Here is an 18567-nt window from a genome sequence, read left to right on the forward strand (position 1 = left end):
ATTCATATCTGAATTGTGTCACTGAACCGTTCTTGCAACAGAAATAAAGTGAAAACTTTGTCAGACAGAGCAGGTTAAAGTGAAAGTCATTGTATAGATCATCCACTGTTACCCTTGCTTTAATTAACTAATTCAGCAAGCTCAAGAATCTAACCTAGAATGTCTGTATCAATATTTTACTTGAGCTCTGATCTTTATAGTCTAAAGGTTCTTTAATGAATAGTTCTTTAGTTTGGCAATTAACTGTCCTCTTGTGCATTTAACAGTAAAATTGATTTATTTCAAAAGGAATGTTGTGCCTCAGGATTTATGATTTGAAATCTGGGAAGTGATAAAGAGAAAATGTTGTGCTGCAATCACTAGATTGGAATACATGTTGTAGGGAAGAGTGATGAGAATACAATCAGGAATGGAGGACAGCAAAACATTTCTATAATATAAGCAAGATCCAGTTGCAGCATTTTAACTAATGATAGCATTCATGCAAACAAACCCATTCATCTTTTTCACAATAAGTCTGTTTGAAAGAATTTTCAAGTTGGTACCTCAGAACATCTTCTTAAAAATGGCATTTTCTGTCTTGAATCATGTACAGGACATGATCAGGATCCACACGCACACAGCTGTCAGCGTTGCTCCATTCATCTTCCTTCACGGTTGAGTAACTCTCAAGTGTTCCAACCGCAATATTTGTAAACAATAAGCTGTGATTGACAGGTCCTTGACCACTTAAAACAGAATTAAGTGCTTTCTAATTACCTCCCTTCCCCTTGAGTCAGCTGGAAATTGACAGCAATTAACTTCAGACACCCAGGGGTGAGGGGCTGAAGTGCAGCCCCAGAACCTTGCTATCGAGCCACCTGTTCAAAATGGCAGTCCGATAGCGGCATTCCCTCGAGAATCCATTGCAATCCTCGCCATGCATAAATTTGTATGATGAAGGATTGGAGAGCAAATCAGGTGCAATGCAGCTACGGTGGGAGAATATAGGGCTGAATTCTCTGCCGTCAGGATGCTCCATTTTGCTGGCAGTCCAGGGGTTTCCCGACGGTGTGGGGCTGCTCCACAATGGGAAACCCCATTGACTAGCTGGCAAAACGGAGAATCCCGAAGGTGTGTTGAAACAGAAATCTGGCGCGGCGGGATGGAGAAACCCATCCATGGTCTCCCAATGGGAGAACTTTGCCCTTTAGGTTTACCCTTTTATTCTTTAAATAACCTCTAGTCTCATCTGTTCATTTATTGTTAGATTTGTACTCTCTACCCGTTCCTGTCAGGTCTGTTTTTTTGTTTCCCATAATAATATCTTTCTCTTTTACCTTGTCTCTGCTCTTTCATTCACTACATCTTCCAAAATTTGATCCCTTGCCCCCACTACCTAGTTTAAAACCCTCTCTACTTTTCCAGATGTGTGGTTTGAAAGAATATCGGTCCAAGCATGGTTCGGATGTGGACCACCTCAACTGTACAGCTCCCACTTCCCCCAGGACTGTTGCCAGTGCCCCAGGAACCGGAACCCATTTCTCCCACACAGTTTTTGAGACATGTGTTCTGATTTGCCCTATCCCAATTATCCAGAGATTATTGCCTTAAGTTTTCCTTCTTAATTTAGTGCCCAGATTCTCATGCTGACTGTGCAGTCAGTCCTCCTTATGTCATTGATAATGACATGGACCATGTCGACAGGGTCCTCCCCCTCCCTACAAGTTCCTCTCCAGCCCCTGACACCAGGCAGGCAACTCAGCCATCTGGACTCCAGTTCCTTTCTGCAGAGAACAATGTCAATCCTTCTGACTGTGCTATCCCCTTCTAACACTACATTCCTTTTTTCTCCTCACACTTGAATGGCTTCCTATACCACAGTGCCATGGTCTGTTAGCTCATCCACCTTGCAGCCTCCATTCTCAGCCAAATAAGCTTAAAAAAACTCTAATCACTTGAATAATTGTAAAGGTCGAGGCTCCTGTGCTCCTATCCTCAGAGCTTCCTTACCTGCCTCACTCACAATCACACTCGCCTGTCCTTGAACACTGACCAAATCAGAAGACCCAGTCCTAAGAGGTGTGACTGCCTCCTGGTACAGAGAATCTAGGTAACTTTCCCCCTCCCTAATGCATCACAGTATTACAGCTTAACCTCCAACTTCATGTTTCAGCTACACAAAGCTCTGGATAAACCATACCTAGACTACTGTGAGCTCTTGAAAGGTCTACCTCTAATATTTTGACTGTAACCCTAGTTGTAGTTTTCCAACTAGAGCACCACATCTTTGGAAGAATGTGTTGGCCTTGAGGAAACTGCACTATTTACCAGAAAGGCTTAAGCATGTATTTATTTTATTGCTTCAATCTTGCATGGATAACACAGCAAACAATTGGAGGGCCAAATGGCCTGTTCCTGTGCTGTATTATCACAGTGATAATCCTAAATGGGTTCAATACTGCCTTGCCCTATAATTACGTGTTGTGATGTTTGTTGTATATGATTTATTACAAAAACTCATCCTGACAAATTTCAGTGCTATGGTTTGTTTCAAATTATTTTGATGGCACAGTTAATTCAATACTCAGAAAGCTTCTTAATTGCTTTCAACTTGTGGGCAATGATGGCAAGGCCACAATTATTAACCAATCTCCATCTGGCTTGAAAGGATTGTGATGGGCTTTCACCACAAACTGACACATGCTGATGTCCCTCTCACAGGAAGTAAACTCCAAGATACTGACTCAGTGCTAACGGAGGACCTATAATTATGTAAAGGATAATACGTGTGTTTTACTTCCTGCCTTGCAGTCCATGAGAATCCTTCATTCGTATTGACTGCTCAGCCTGCTTGATGATTTCACTCTTCCTGGACTTCAGATAACCCCAGTTTGGAACTGATGTTGGAAAAGGGGAATTGATGCCACAAAGCTTGCTTGACAGCTTTTTTCCAGGCCAGTGGTTACCATAAAACCTGGGCCAATACCTTTTCTTTGTGGACTGATAGTTTTTCTTCAAGTCATACATTTTCACTGTTTTTTGCACATATTTAGATTTTTATTAATGAAACTTCATATTCGAGTATGATGAAGCTTTTTAGGAACATAGCAACAGCAGGAGGCCATATAGCCCCTTCAGCCTGTTTCACCATTTCACAGGATCATTGCTGATCTGTGATCTAACTACATATAACCTTGTCCCACATCCCACATTTAACAAAACTGTCAATCTCAGATTTAAAATTAACTCTTGATCGAGCATCATAATAATAATCATAATCGCTTATTGTCACAAGTAGGCTTCAATGCAGTTACTGTGAAAAGCCCCTAGTCGCCACATTCCGGCGTCTGTTCGGGGGGGCTGGTGCAGGAATTGATCCCGCGCTGCTGGCATTGTTCTGCATTACAAGCCAGCTGTCTAGCCCACTGTGCTAAACCAGCCCCTGCTAAACCAGCACAAACATCAATTGCTGTTTGTGCAGAAGAGCATTCAAAGCAGCACCTTGTGGAGGTGTTTCCTCAGTTTATTCTTGAATGGCCTGGTTCTAATTTTTAGACAATGTCCGCTAGCTATAGAGTAAAGTTTCTCCCTAGCTGCTCCACTTAACATCTCAAAATTGAATCAACTCAGTCCCTTACCTATTTGAGCCAGGGAAGTGGGACGGAAATGGGAGGAGGAGGGGATTAAGACACTAAAAGATTTATTTCTTGGGGGTCAGTTTACAGGATTGAAGGAGCTGGGTGTGAAGTATGGGCTGGAGCAGGGGGAAATGTTTAGATACATGCAGGTTCAAGATTTTGCCAGGAAGGAGATATAGGGCTTCCCGGTAGAGCCAACCTCCACATTGCTGGAGGAGGTGCTGACGACAGGGGGACTGGAGAAGGGGGTGGTGTCGGTGGTTTACAGGGTTATTTTGGAAGAGGAGAAGGCACCACTGGAACGGATCAAAGCAAAGTAGGAGGAAGAGTTGGGAGAAGGTATGGAGGAGGGGTTCTGGTGTGAGGTGCTCTGGAGAGTGAACGCCTCCACTTCGTGCGCGATGTTGGGGCTGATACAGCTGAAGGTGGTATACAGAGCTCACCTCACAAGGGGCGGGAGGACCCCACGAATCACGTTTATATGTTTTGGTCCTGTCCAAACCTGGAGGATTATTGGAAGAAGGTGTTTAGGGTAATCTCTAAAGTGGTGCACGTGAAACTGGACCCGGGCCCCCGGGAGGCCATATTCGGGGTGTCGGACCAGCCAGGGTTGGAAACGGGTGCGGAGGCAGATGTTGTAGCCTTCGCCTCGTTGATCGTCCGAAGGCGGATCCTGTTGGGATGGAGATCAACCTCTCCACCCTGCGCCCTGGCGTGGCGGGGGGGACTTGTTGGAATTCTTAACTCTTGAGAAGGTTACGTTCGAACTGAGGAGAAGGATGGAAGGGTTCTACAATTCATGGGCGTTATTCATTACGCACTTTGAAGAATTAGGTAACATTGAACATTAACGGAGGGGGGGGGGGGGGGCGTTGGGAGGATTGGGGAGACTGTATGTGTTAATGTTGACTATGGGTGATTCCTGATTCTTTTTTGTTATTTGTTTATGTGAACATGCGGGCTAATGTTTGGGGGTTTGGTGGGGGGATGGGATTGCTGTTGTTTATATGAGGATTGACATTGTATTCGTTACTGCTTATTGTTTATTGTTGGTGGGTGTAAATTTAGGAGAAAATGTGAGAAAGGAAGAGAATAAAAATATATATTTTTTAAACTCACTCCCTTACCTTCCAGGGAATATTATCCTAGTTTGTATAATCTGTCTCCAAAATGTAATCCTTGGAGTCCAGTTATCATTCTGCCGAATCTATGCTGCATTACCCCCAAGGTCAACACATCCTTCATAATATGTGGTGTTCTAGTTGGGGAGTCCAGGACGAGGGGATATCATCTAAAAATTAGAGCCAGCTCAAGCAAGAGCACACAATATGGTGTGGTCTAACCAGAACTTTGTTACTGTTGAAACCTTAAAACTCTCTGCTAGTGTTTTATTAGGGCCACGTTCCATTAGCCTTTTTTGATTCGTTTCTGCACCTTTTCATGACATTTTAATGATTTATGTATCCCCACCTCTTTGGACCTGCACTATTTCTAGTTCTTCACCATTTTAAAAGTGCCCTGTTCAAATTGGATGTTCTTGCATTGAAATACATTTTTTTACCATTTTGCTCATTCACTCAATCCATCAATATCTCTGTAATTTTACACTTCCACTCTACTCTTTACAATGCCACCTATCTTTGTGTCAAGGGAATATTTAGATATATGGCATTTTAACCCAACATCTAAGTTGTTAATAAATAGTTGAGGCCCACACAAATTATTGGAGGAGCTATTAACCATAATCTACCAATAAGAGTACCTGCTCATTATCTCTACTCTATCTCCTGTCAATAGGCCGATTTCCTAACCAGGCCAATAATTTGCTTTTTACTCCATGAGCTTCAACTTTAGCTAATAGTCTCTTGGAAACATAGAAAGTAGAAGCAGGAGGAGGCCATTCGGCCCTTCGAGCCTGCTCCGCCATTCATTATGATAATAGCTGATCATCCAATTCAATAGCCTGATCCCTCTTTCCCCCCATATCCTTTGATCTCCTTCATCCTAAGTGCTATATCTAACTATTTCTTGAAACGTACAGGGCTGGATTCCCCGTTGATGCCGGGACAGGATTAGTGGACTTCTGGCGCTGCATCGGACCAATTGACTGCCCCTGGTCACAGCATGGGCAACTTTGCAGTTGGTCTCCGAGCCTGTCTGTGGCTTCCGGATATGTGTCATCATTAATGGGTTGGTAGGGTGGGGAGGTGGCATGTTGGGGGGGGTGGGGGGGGGGTGGCGAGGGTGGTGCTGGGAACCCATTAGGCCGGTGTCATTCTGCCAAACAATGGTCCACGGAGGATGGGTCAGTGGGGTGCACAACAAGATGGCTGCAATGGCGGCCCGTGCCTGAACACCCCGGCCCCGCGGCCGTCCTCTGCATCAACCCCACCCACCCCCGCCCCACAGTCAGCCCAGCCAGTGTCAGAATCTGCAGCCCACAGTCACGCCTCTGCATGTACTACCTCCTCTCTCCCTCATCAGCCACCGTGCCTGTTTCCCAATGTTTTTAGAAGCACAAGCAAACCTTGCCGTTGGGAATTCCCCCCAGCGGAGGTGGAGCATCACGGAGGCCCCAGAGAATACCAAATCAGGCCCGCTAATGATATGCAAATGCTGTTTACTATACATGCGCAGTTTGTAGAGATAAATTGGGAAGTACTAAAATGGCTATACATGATGTAGATGTGGAAAATGCTGTTCCAATCAAACAACATCCATACAGACGTAACCCTTTAAAATTGGCACAGGTTAACAAAGAGATTGAGAGTATGCTTAACAATGGCATAATTGAAGTGGGTTGCAGCCAATGGAGCTCACCCATTGTGATGGTACCAAAACCAGACTGTACTCAACAGTTGTGTGTGGACTATAGAAAGGTTAATGCAGTTACAAGAACGGACTCTTATCCTATCCCACGTTTGGAGGATTGCATTGAGAAAGTGGGACAATCGGCTTTTATTTCCAAACTGGATTTACTTAAAGGTTACTGGCAGGTACCTTTATCCGAAAGAGCGAAGGGGATTGCAGCTTTTGTGACTCCAGATGGTACATACCAATTCAAAGTTATGCCATTTGGCATGAAAAACACCCCAGCCGCATTTCAACGCTTAACTAACAAAGTTGTTTCAGGATTACCCAATTGTGCGGTATACACCGACAATCTGGTAATTTCCAGCCAGACATGGAAAGACATTTAAAACATCTGATGGAGTTATTCGATCGACTTCAGGAGGCGGGTTTGATGCTAAACCTAGCCAAAAGTCAATTTGGAAAAGCCCAAGTCACTTTCCTTGAGGAGTTTCCGATACTTTCAAGACAAAGGGAAATAATGCGATTTTTTGGCATGAGTGGATTTAATCAAACATTTGTGCAAACGTTTTGTAGCGTGATTGCTCCACTGATGGGCTTCCTGAAGAAGCGTAACAAATTCCAGTGGACAGCGGAGTGTCAACAGGCATTTGACTGCCTGAAAGCTGTGATAACGAATGCTCCTGTGTTAGAGTATTACAAGGGACTCGGTGATCAGATTAACTAAAGTATCTGACTTTAAAGAGAAATGCCGAGGCGTAAAGAAATGGACGGATCTTGCAGAGACCTTCTTGTTCAAAGAGACAGTCAATCGAGAAGGATTTCAGTTGGAGGAAAAAGAAAAAAAATGGACTATATTATTATACCTGTTTACGTGTCTTGTTTTTTTGAAACAAAAAAGTGTATTTATTGTGTGCATTTCTTGAAGGATAGTGAACAGGTGAAAAATGAAACCATCTTGAAGTTGATGGTTTACTTTTTTTTCTTGGGGGAGGTGTCATGTGAGAGTACCTTTAAGAAATGGGTGTTTATAAATGGGTATGTATAAAAGTATCTGTAGTGAGAGTCCCTTTCAGAAATGGGTGTTTATTACTGCAGTTATGTCAGAGAGTGGGTGGAGCTGGGCTGTCTGTCAGCTTTTTACTTTTGTTTTAGGCTGTTTGCTGCAGGGTCTGTTTTAGTTTCGTTTCCAGAGCTGGATAGCTGCAGTCACTGCCAGAAGGTGTATTAGAGTCTCTCTCTGTTATCTAAAGACTGTAAATCGATCCTGGTGATTTAAAACTAATAATAGTAGTGACTTTTACCTGATGTGCTTCTGGCAAAAGATCTTTTACGTCTTATGGATGTTAAAAGGAAAGCTTAAAGGATTCCTTAGTGTTGTATTCTTTGGGGGTTGTATTTGAATTAATGGTTGTTAAGATGTTCACTGTATGTTTTAAAAAGGTTAACTTGAGTTCATAGAATAAACAGTGTTTTGCTTTAAAAAATACTTTTCCATTTCTGCTGTACCACACCTGTAGAGTGGGCCGTGTGCTCCCCACACCACAATCTATTAAAAGTTGTGGGTCAGGTGAACCTCATGATACACTTTGGGGTTCTCTAAACCCTGGCCCATAACACTGTGTCGATCGATGGGCCGATTGGCCTCCTTCTGCAATGTAGGGATTCTATGGTGAAGGTAATGTTAGAAACCAGGACTTCTGGTATACCATGAATGCAGAAACTGTGCTAATTTCTTGATCGTTGGAGGTCATAGAGCTCATGCAGTGTATCGCCAACCATTTTGAATGTGCATTTACCAGGATCAAAAACATGGAACCCATAAAAGGCCTGGCGATGTCCACGTGTACTTGAATCCATGGCCTTCCAGGACACTCCCATGGATGTAGGGAGGCTGAGGGAGGGAAAATGTGATTGTCCTGGCATGGATCGCACCGTCTCACCAAGTCCATGATGTCTGAGTCGAGACCATGCCACCAGATATAGCTCATGACAAGCATTTTCATTTTCGATTCTCCAGGGTGGCCATTATATAGATCCATAAGTATCAGACGCTGCCCTGAACACAGAGCTCGTCTTTCTTAGTCAGATAGGGTTTAATTTATTCTGGGGGTTGTCCTCGGAATCCACCATTCAGGACCATACACTTTAGACAGGGTTGGATCTTTCTACGTCCAGGTCTTAATTTGCCTTGCGGACACCGACAAAATCTCAAAATTATTTCGGGTCATCGCGACCTTGTGATCATAATCTCTAATGCTGGTAAAGGAGCCAGGCTTGTGCGCAGCAAGAGGCAACTCAACGCATTGGCGTTAGCTATCCGGGTTCCAGTGCAGTGCTCCAAAAGGTATTCATGAGCTGCAAGTAACATGACCCAATACTGTAGGGGGAGTTGTTGTATCCTCTTTAGAAAGTCCCAATAAGAGCTTGTGATCATAGAATTTGCAATGCAGAAGGAGGCCATTCGGCCCATCGATTTTGCACCGGCCCTTGGAAAGAGCACCCTAACTGAGCCCACACTTCCACCCTATCCCCGTAACCCCACCTAACATTTTTGCACACTAAGTGCAATTTACCATGGTCAACCCACCTAACCCGCACATATTTGGACTGTGGGAGGAAACCGGAGCACCCGGAGGAAACCCACTCAGACACAGGGAGAATGTGCAGACTCCACATAGACAGCCACCAAGCGGGAATCGAACCTGGGACCCTGGTGCTGTGAAGCTACTGTGCTAACCACTATGCTACCGTGCGTCAATTACTGTGATGAAATGCCTACCATAGACTGATTGGTGGAACCTTTTTACACGAAACATGGCCACGAAGCCCTCTTTCTCAATTTAAGAATACCTCCATTCAGTATGAAAGGGTCCTGGATGCATATGTGAAATGCCTTTCCTTTTCATCTTTCCAGGTGTGAAAGTACCGTCCCAATCCATTAAGGGGAAGCATCACATGTCAAAATTAGTTTCTTCTTCGGGTCAAAATGGGCCAATGGAATGACAGCAGTTCTTGTTTAACTTTATTGAAAGCCTCCATCTGAGGTACCTCGCAGCCCATCGTTGGTGCTTCCATAGCAGAGTGTGCAAGGCGGCCAGTAAGGAGACCAAATTCAGGATTAATGTCCCGTAGTAATTTACTAATCTCAAGAAGGATTTTAACTCTGTGGTGTTTATTGGAGTTGGTGCTTCCTTGAAGACCTTCTGTCTCTACCGGATGTGATCCTTTTTTATCCACCCAGTAATCCAAGTAGGACACTTTATTTGCTTGAAAAACACATTTTTCCCTCTTCAGGTGTACCTCATGCTCCAGGAACTCCAAAAATCTTATTCTAGGTTCGCCAGGTGTTGTCGTTCTGAAGTCCCCGTGACCAGGATGTTATCCAAGTGCATGCCACTTTTGGTAACCCTTAGAGTTTGTTCTCCATGATTCATTGAAATATGACCCACGCTGATGAGATCCTAAAGGGAAAACTAGTATACTCATAGCGGCGGATTGATTGTAACATTCTTCCGGGAAGGCTCGTGTAATTCAATTTGAAGATAAGCATGGCTCATATCCAATTTCATCGAATCATGGAATAGGTACAGCACAGAATGAGGCCATTTAACCTATCTTGTCCATGCCAGCCCGAGGACACTCAGTTGCCCTTTCTAATTCCACCTGCATCTGTTCCATAGCCCTATATCATACACCACTTAAGGTGCAGATCAGGTACTTTTTAAAAGAGTTAGAATCTCTGCTTCCACCACCAACTTGGGCAGCGAATTCCAGACTTCCACTACCATCTGCGTCAATAAAGTTTTTCCTAATGTCCCCTCTACACCTTCTGCCTCTTATCTTGAATCAATGTCCTCTGGTTCTTGAATTCTCCACCAAGGGAAACAATTTTATCCTGTCCACACTATCTCTTCCCCCCATAATTTTGTACACCTCAATTCAATCATCCCTCAGCCTTCTTTCTTCAAAGGAAAATAACCCCAACCTATCCAATCTGTCCTCATTGCCACACTTTTCTCGCCCTGGCAACATTCTTGTAAACCTCCTCTGCACTCTTCCCAGAGCAATAACGTCCTTCCTGTAACGTGATGACCAGAACTGCACACAATATTTCCAGTTGTGGCCACACCAGTATTTTATACAATTCCAACATTATATCCTTACTTTTATATTCTATACTGCTGCCAGTGAAGGAGAGCATTCCATATACTTTCTTAACAACCTTGTCTACCTGAACTGCTGCCTTTAGGGACCTGTGTACTTGTATGCCAAGATCTCTTACTTCATCTACCCCTCTTAGCATATTCCCATTTATTGTGTACTCCCTACACCTGTTTGACCTCCCTAAATGCATGACCTCACACTTTTCTGTGTTAAATTCCATCTGCCACTTTATCGCCCACTCCACCAATCCATCTATATCATTTTGGAGAATATAGCTATCCTCTAAACTGTCCACCACTCGGCCAATCTTTGTGCCATCTGCAAAGTTCCCAATCGTGCTCGCCATGTTCACGTCCAAATCATTAATATGTCACACAAACAGTAAGTGTCCCAACACCGAGCCCTGTGGAACACCACTTGTAACAACTTTCCAATTGCAAGGGCATCCATCGACCATTACCCTTTGTTTCCTGTTTCTAAGCGAACTTTTTACCCAGTTTGCCACATTGCTCTGTATCCCATTGGCTTTCGCTTTCGTGAGTCCTCTGTGAGACTTTGCCAAAAACCTTGCTAAAATCCATGTACACCACATCCACTGCGCTACCTTCATCAACTCTTCCTGTCACTTCCATAAATAATTTGATCAATTTGTGAGGCAAGACCTTCCTTTAACAAATCCATGCTGGCCATCTCTGACTAGCCCATGACTTTCTATGATACAGTTTATCCTATCTCTCAAGATTGATTCTACTAATTTGTCCACCACTGATGTAAAACCAATTGGCCTATAATTGTTCAGCATTTCGTTCGATCCCTTTTTAAACAATGGAACCACATTTGCATTTCTCCAGTCCTCCGATACCTCCCCTGTGTCTAGCAAGGATTGGCAAATTAACTTCAGAGCATCTGCTATCTCCTGCCTGACCTCCTTCAGTGGCCTCGGAAACAATCTATCTCATCCTGGCGACTTATCAACTATCAAGGATTTCAATCCTTCGAGTTCTTCCTCTCTCTTCATGTTTATCCCATCCAGTAGCTCACAGTGTTCCTCCTGGACTTCTGTATCTGCATCATCCATTTTCTTTGTAAACATGGAGACAAAATATTCATTTGAAACAGTTCCCTCTTCATCTACACACAAGTTCCCCTCTTCATCTCTGATAGGTCCCACTTTGTCCTTAACTAACTAACTACATTAATATATTGGTAAAACATGTTTGGGTTTTCTTGAACTTTACTTGCTAATCCTTTCTCATGCTCTCTCTTTGATTTCCTTATTTCCTTTTTGACTTTGTCGCTGCACTTCCTATACTCATCTAGACTATCTGCAGTGCTTATTTCTTTATGCTTATTGGACACTTTCTTTTTCTGTTTGATCTTCCCCTGTATGTCTCTAGACGAGCAGCGGGGGGTCTAGATTTGGTAGTACCACTCTTATTTTTGGAGGGTGTCTACTCTGTACATTTAGGATCTCTCCTTTTAGTGCTTCCCATTGATTTATCCTCTAGCAGTGTTGACCAGTCCACCTCAGCCAAGTCCCTTCTCATTTCTACAAAATTTGCCTTCCCCCAGTTCAAAAGTTTTACCCCTGCTTTATCTCTGTCATTTTCCATAGTAATACTGAATCCAACTGAATTGTGATCACTATCCCCAATATGGTCACCAACAGTCACCTTACCCCCTTGCCCTTCTTCGTTCCCCAAGGCTAGGTCGAGGATTACATCTCCTTTCGTTGGGTTTGTCACGAATTGGGTGAAAATATTTCCTGGACGAACTGCATAAGTTTTTCTCCCTCAGGTCACCTTATATTGTTTGATCCCAGTTTATATTGAGATCGTTGAAGTATCCGACTATTATTGCCCTCTTGTTCTTACAGGCAGAAATTTTCCAAAATATTTGATCTTCTATCTCTCTTTCACTATTTGTAGTACACACCCAGAACTGTGCCTACCCCTTTTTTATTTCTAAATTCAACCCATAAAGCCTCAGTTGTTGACCCGTTTAGTATAATATCCCTTCTCACAACTGGAATTGTTTCCTTAACCATTAGAGCTACTCCCCCCCCTTTATTATCTCCCCCTCTCTCCTGCCTGAAAACTCTGTATCCAGGGATATTGAGCTGCCATGTTTGCCCCTCCTTTAGCCAGGTTTCCGTTATGGCAATGGCATCCTGCTGTCATGTGTCTACCTGTGCCCTTAACTCATCTACCTTGTTTGTAATACTCTTTGCATTGATGTGTAAACAGTTCAACCCCAGCAATTTTTCCTCGCTGGACACTTTTAAAACATTGCTTCTCCTCTAATTCCAAGTTTACCATTACATCGTCTACATCTCTAGCTAAGGTTATTCCTCCATTTTGCTGATCTGATTTTGGCCCATCTGCTCCTACTCCTGGGATCCCATCTTCCTGCCACACGGGTTTAAATACTCCCCTACAGAACTAGCAAAAGTACCCGCTACGATTTTGGTCTCAGCTCTGCCTGGGTGCAACCCATCCAGTTTGTGCAGGTCCCACCTGCCCCAGTACCGGTACCAGTGTCTCAAGAATCTGAATCTCTCCCGGCTCCACCATCTCTCCAGCTACACATTCATTTGATCTACCCTCCTACTCCTGCTCTCTCTAGTGCGTGGAACTGGGAGTAATCCTGAGATTACTACATTTGAGGTCCTGCATTTTGGTTTATCTCCTAACTTGGCTTGCATCCTTTATTTTACCTATTTCATTGGTACCAATGTGTACCACGACCACTCTCCCTCCCGAGAATGCCCTGAAGCCACTCCGTGACACCCTGGATCTTGGCATCAGGGAGGCAATTTACCATCCTTGATTCACGTTTGCAGCCACAGAAGTGTCTGTCTATGTCCCTAACTGTTGAATCCCCTATCACTATAACCCTGCAGCTCATTTTCCTCCCACCCATCTGAGTAGCAGAGCCACCCATGGTGCTGTGGATTTGGCTGTTGCTGCTTTCCCCTGAGAGGCCATCCCCCCAAACAGTATCCTCATCGGTATCTTATTAATCTTATTAATTTAATGAACATCTGGTCACCCGCTAACTTGACATATAGGTCTTCGATTCGAGGCATGGCCGTATCTATCTTGCATGGAAACCCAATTGACTGTTAGCTTATAATCGCCACGGAGGTGGACCGTGATTTGTCTGGTTTGAAGGCAAGGATGACAGATGCAGCCCATTCTGCGAACTGTATTAAGCCTAGAATTTCCAGGCGCCCAGGTTTGATCTCCACCTTTTTCAATAGGTAGTATGGAACCTGTCTTGCTTCAACATTTAGGCATAGCATCGGGGTCAACATAAATCTTGGCTTTCGCTTCTCCTATTTTCCCAAATCTTTGCTGGAAAACTGCTGGAAAACTTCAGGATATTTGCTGATGACTTCATGAAGATCCTCAACCAGTTCAGTCTGATCCACTGGAGCCAATCTCTCTCTATTAGGCTTGGTCCTTGCACCTGCACAACAGTGAGTGGAAATCGGCCAGATTTCTGCATGTAGGTCACTGGGGTCGTTGTGGTGCCCTTTATTCGTAATGGTGCCCCCATGTAGGTGGCTAGCCTGACCTTCTTGGGTTGAATGTCAGTTTGGAGGTGATCATATATTGCTTCCCAATAATGGAGTCTGCAGCTCTGCTGTCCACCTCCGTTTTCAACGGATGAACCTTTACCATCAGTTCCACGTAACTGAGGTGACCTTGATCGTAATGAGGTATTTTGGTTGCATTGTCTCTGTTTCTGGAAATGCATGATGCAGGCCAGTACTGGCCTTGGCTTCTTCCCTGATTAGCACGCGTTTTGGCTATTTTTATAACTTTGTCCTTGCTGTGCCTTTTTGCAGTCCTTGCAACAGCCCATCATCTGCGATTTGCAACCTTCAGAACATGCTTCCAAGCATTCTTAGGGGCCATCATTGTATTTCCTTGACTGTCGGTTATGTGAGTTGAGCTCCGATATCATAGATTATCATAGAATTTACAGTGCAGAAGGAGGCCATTCGGCCCATCGGGTCTGCACCGGCTCTTGGAAAGAGCACCCTACCAAAGGTCAACACCGCCACCCTATCCCCATAACCCAGTAACCCCACCCAACACTAAGGGTAATTTTGGACACTAAGGGCAATTTATCATGGCCAATCCACCTAACCCGCACATCTTTGGACTGTGGGAGGAAACCGGAGCAAACCCACGCACACACGGGGAGGATGTGCAGACTCCGCACAGACAGTGACCCAAGCCGGAATCGAACCTGGGACCCTGGTGCTGTGAAGCAATTGTGCTATCCACAAGGCTACTGTGCTGCCCCTAATAGTAATGGCTTATCTGGCAGCCTACATACACAAGCGCCCTCAGTTGAGGAATGGTCACTATTTCATGAGGCCCCTCCCCCTAACCAGAGGACATTGCTGTCAGAAGCTCTTTGTAGCACCTGAGCCCCTTTTTTTGCATTTTACAGTGACAGGACTAATTTGATGGATTTTTTAAAAACCCAGGCTGAGTTCTGTCAATACTTTATTGGGGTTTATCAAGTTGTTTATTCCACCAGACCATCAGAAAAGGAACAGGGAGGGCAGCACAGTGGTGCAGTGGTTAGCACTGCTGCCTCAGAGCTGAGGTCCCAGGTTCGATCGTGTCCCTGGGTCACTGTCCGTGTGGAGTTTGCACATTCTCCCCGTGTTTGCATGGGTTTCACCCTCACAACCCAAAGATGTGCAGGATTGGCCATGCTAAATTGACCCTTAATTGGAAAAAATGAATTGGGTACTCTAAATTTTAAAAGGAACAGGGACATCCGGTGGCGGCCATGGAGTGAGTGGTTGCATATTTGGCAGCTCCGCTCATGGTAGTCTTTTTGTGGCCTTTATGCCAGTTTTTCACAGGATTTTTGTCTGAAAAAGGTGCAGAAGTCACAGCAGAAAAGCAGAAGAGAGTGACCCCTAGTTTATGGAGCTGCGGTCCAGAAGTGCCCGGGGAAAAGTGAACCTGTTGGTTGAGGCCAGCGAGAAGCAGACCGCGCTCGCGGAGATGGTGGATGTGCAGGGTCTGGCCCAGTCGGCTCAGTGATCGAAAGACCAGTTGGTGAGCTTCCTGAATGAGAAGTTCACCCAACAGTAGAAGGAAAGTTCGGAGGACCTGGCCCGGGCGGTGGACTCGATAGAGGCGGTCATTGACCGCGTGGAGGCGAGACTGGCGGCCCAGGGACAGGCGATCCAGAGGTTGTAGGAGCTGGCGGGGGAGCATGAGGAACAGTCCACCTTGATGACAGCAGAGATTGGGCTAGTGCGTGACCAGCAGAAGAGGCTGCTGGAGAAAGTGGAGCACCTGGAGAACTGTTCTTGGAGGCAGAACATCCGGATTGTGGGTCTGCCGGAGGGAATCGAAGGATCGAACGCTGGTGCGTATGTTGGGAGGATGACGGAGAAATTGCTAGGGGCAGCACAGTAGCATTGTGGATAGCACAATTGCTTCACAGCTCCAGGGTCCCAGGTTCGATTCCGGCTTGGGTCACTGTCTGTGCGGAGTCTGCACATCCTCCCATGTGTGCGTGGGTTTCCTCCAGGTGCTCCGGTTTCCTCCCACAGTCCAAAGATGTGCAGGTTAGGTGGATCGGCCATGATAAATTGCCCTTAGTGTCCAAAATTGCCCTTAGTGTTGGGTAGGGCTACTGGGTTATGGGTATAGGGTGGAGGTGTTGACCTTGGGTAGGGTGCTCTTTCCAAGAGCCGGTGCAGACTCGATGGGCCAAATGGCCTCCTTCTGCACTGTAAATTCTATAAGGTGCGTTTGACCGACCGTTGGTGGTGGATCGGGCCCACAGGGCACTGATGCGGAAACCCCAGGGGGGGTGAGCCGCCGAGGGCGATGGTGGTACGATTGCATCGGTTCCTGGACAAGGTGGGCCAGGAAGACGAGGCGATACGCTAGGGAAGGTGTTGCGATTTGGGTGTACCAATACCTGGGAGCAGACTTCGTAAAGAGGACGGCGAGCTTTAATAAGGCCAAGTCGGCCCTGTACAAGAAGGGCTTTAAGTTTGGTTTACTGTCCCCAGCTCGCCTTTGGGTGACCTATGGGGGCTGGGAGCTGTACTTTGGATTGGCGGAGGAGGCAGTGGACTTCGTGAAGGAGAATGTACTGGCAGGGGAAGGAGGACCTTGAGCTTTAATTGAGGAGAACTGAACTATGCTGTGAGAAAATTATTGTTTGGGTTTCTTTTGTTTTTTTCGGTTTGGGGTTCTGTTTGGGGTTAGGCCGATTTGCAGTGCTTTGTTAAGGGATGAGGGGTGGGTCTCCGTGTTCGGACCTTGGGAGGGATTGTTGGTTTGTTTTTATTTTGTGCTTTTGTTTTGACTAAGTTGGGGCGGGGGATCAGGGGTGTAGGATGCTAGGCGTTTGCACTGAGTACTGAATTTGGTGCATTTGAGTGCTATAGTGAGAGTTTGGTGACTGAGGGAGTATAAGGGTTCATTTTTATCTAACGTCTAGTCTTTCTTTCTTTTATTTAGTTAATTAACTTAAAAGTTGCTGTATGGTTTAGAAGAAGGTGAATTTTCAATCAGCTTTAAACAAAGGTTCTACTTGTAGGTACTTGCAGCTGGAGCCTGTTAATTAGTTAATTGGATTAGGCCAGTTTTCAGGGGCTTGAGTCCCTTTGTTTGCACTGAGTGCTGAATTTGGGTGCATTTGAGTGCTATAGTGAGAGTTTGGTGACTGAGGGGGTGCTGAATTTGGGTGCATTTGAGTGCTATAGTGAGAGTTTGGTGACTGAGGGGGTGCTGAATTTGGGTGCATTTGAGTGCTATAGTGAGAGTTTGGTGACTGAGGGAGTTAGGTGAGGAGGGAGCAAGGCGTTCCTTTCATTTAATTTCCTACATTTCCTCAAAGAGTGAGAAGGGAGCCAGGAGTTTACAGAGAGTGCAGTTGATTGGGAGCAGAGTCGGAGGGCGGAGGTCCAGTTGGTCCACAGGGCAGCTATATTCTGTAAGGTAAGAGGGGATGGAGGCTAGGCCAGTTGCATGCTCCTCCTGTAGGATGTGGGTGGTGAGGGATACCACCGGTGTCCCCGCTGACTATACCTGCGGGAAGTGCACCCAACTCCAGCTCCTCAGAGACCGTGTTAGGGAACTGGAGCTGGATAAACTTCGGATCATCTGGGAGGCAGAGGGGGTTATGGAAAAGAGTTACAGGGAGGTAACCACATGCAAGGTACAGGACAAGAGTAGCTGGGTTACAGTCAGGGGAAAGAAAACAAACAGGCAGACAGTTCAGGGATCCCTCGTGGCCGTTCCCCTTCAAAACAAGTATACCGTTTTGGATGCTTTGGGGGGGATGACCTACCGGGGAAGGCCCTAGCAGCCAGGTCTCTGGCACTGAGTCTGACTCTGGGGCTCAGAAGGGAAGGGAGGAGAATAGAAAAGCAATAGTAATAGGAGATTCAATGGTTAGGGGACTAGATAGGAGATTCTGTGGTCGCGAGCGAGACTCCCGGAAGGTATGTTGCCTCCCGGGTGCCAGGGCCAGGGATGTCTCGGATCATGTCTTCAGGATCCTTAAGTGGGAGGGTGAGCAGCCAGAAGTCGTGGTGCACATTGGTACCAACGACGTAGGTAGGAAAAGGGGTGTGGAGGTAATAAACGAGTTTAGGGAGTTAGGCCGAAAGTTAAAAGCCAGGACAGACAGAGTTGTCATTTCTGGTTTGTTGCCGGTGCCACGTGATAGCGAGGCTAGGAATAGGGAGAGAGTGCAGTTGAACACGTGGCTGCAGGAATGGTGTAGGAGGGAGGGCTTCAGGTATTTGGATAATTGGAGCGCATTCTGGGGAAGGTGGGACCTGTACAAGCAGGACGGGTTGCATCTGAACCAGAGGGGCAGGGGAATGGGAACCGCATTTGTAGTCAAGCAACTAAGGTAGCCAATATTCAGGACGTCAAAGCGTGTAGTGAGGCAGTGGGGAAGGGAA

The 18567-nt window shown here is 45.6% G+C and overlaps 1 protein-coding gene across 5 annotated transcripts in view; it reads left to right on the top strand.

Moving 5' to 3' along the window:
• Positions 1-18567, top strand: part of rims1a (regulating synaptic membrane exocytosis 1a) — a 1446068-nt gene that overhangs the window by 1286736 nt on the left and 140765 nt on the right. The gene's annotated exons all lie outside the window — the stretch shown is intronic.

Source organism: Scyliorhinus torazame, chromosome 4 (genome assembly GCF_047496885.1).
Source record: "Scyliorhinus torazame isolate Kashiwa2021f chromosome 4, sScyTor2.1, whole genome shotgun sequence".
Lineage (NCBI taxonomy): Eukaryota > Metazoa > Chordata > Chondrichthyes > Carcharhiniformes > Scyliorhinidae > Scyliorhinus > Scyliorhinus torazame.